The sequence below is a fragment of the Pseudophryne corroboree genome, unplaced genomic scaffold (genome assembly GCF_028390025.1).
Source record: "Pseudophryne corroboree isolate aPseCor3 unplaced genomic scaffold, aPseCor3.hap2 scaffold_1821, whole genome shotgun sequence".
Taxonomy (NCBI): domain Eukaryota; kingdom Metazoa; phylum Chordata; class Amphibia; order Anura; family Myobatrachidae; genus Pseudophryne; species Pseudophryne corroboree.
This window is the reverse complement of record NW_026968458.1, coordinates 54,285-55,106: the sequence shown is the minus strand read 5'-3', so window position 1 is coordinate 55,106 and position 822 is coordinate 54,285. Positions and strand designations below refer to the sequence as shown.

The following is an 822-nucleotide window of genomic DNA, read 5'->3' as shown; positions in this document are numbered from 1 at the left end:
TTTTATTTTACTACATTGTGGTTTGTGGCTCTATACCATGTAATGCATGTCTTTTAACAGTAGTCAAGTCTTCCAATGTGCTTGTTAGTGAAACCCAATACATAGCTTTATTTTATTTTGTTTCTTCAAATATTACATAGTAACATAGTAACATAGTATCTGAGGTTGAAAAAAGACAATTGTCCATCGAGTTCAACCTATTTGTGGTGTCCTATGCATGATGAGTTCCCTTGTGCTGCCTCAGTTGAATCTCCTTTACTTGACAGAGATGTGCCTGAGCAGCGGCCCTCCCCAGCCCTATCCCAAATCATACTTATTTTGCATAGGAGATACCATGGTCATGAAGATTGTTCTCCCAGGGTGAGGTTCATTCATTGCATTCTGGGTATGCTGACCCCTGTTATTTCCACAAATGTGGGAAACTCGACTGCATTATTTGTGGTAGTGGGGGACTGTGTTTGTGCTTTCCTCTGGTCAGCTCTGGTAAAAGTCAGATTTCTTTGTCTCAGATTTTCCTTTAGCCTTGTTCTTCTTTCGAGAGTTCCCTTGTGCTGCCTCAGTTGGATCTCCTTCACTTGACAGGGGGCTGCCCGAGCAGCGACCCTCCCCAGCTCTAGCACATGTAAGTTTGTTTTTATTTTACTACATTGTGGTTTGTGGCTCTATACCATGTAATGCATGTCTTTTAACAGTAGTCAAGTCTTCCAATGTGCTTGTTAGTGAAACCCAATAGATAGCTTTATTTTATTTTGTTTCTTCAAATATTGAATGCATATGTCTTATAACTATTTTTTTTTTTTAATATATATATATATATACATT

At 38.6% G+C, this 822-nt stretch overlaps 1 non-coding gene across 1 annotated transcript; it reads left to right on the top strand.

Moving 5' to 3' along the window:
• The first annotated feature begins 309 nt into the window (after nucleotides 1–309).
• On the top strand, nucleotides 310–473 carry LOC135002967 (U1 spliceosomal RNA). The gene has a single exon (XR_010204061.1). It is a non-coding gene; the product is annotated as a U1 spliceosomal RNA (small nuclear RNA).
• Nucleotides 474–822: the final 349 nt, after the last annotated feature.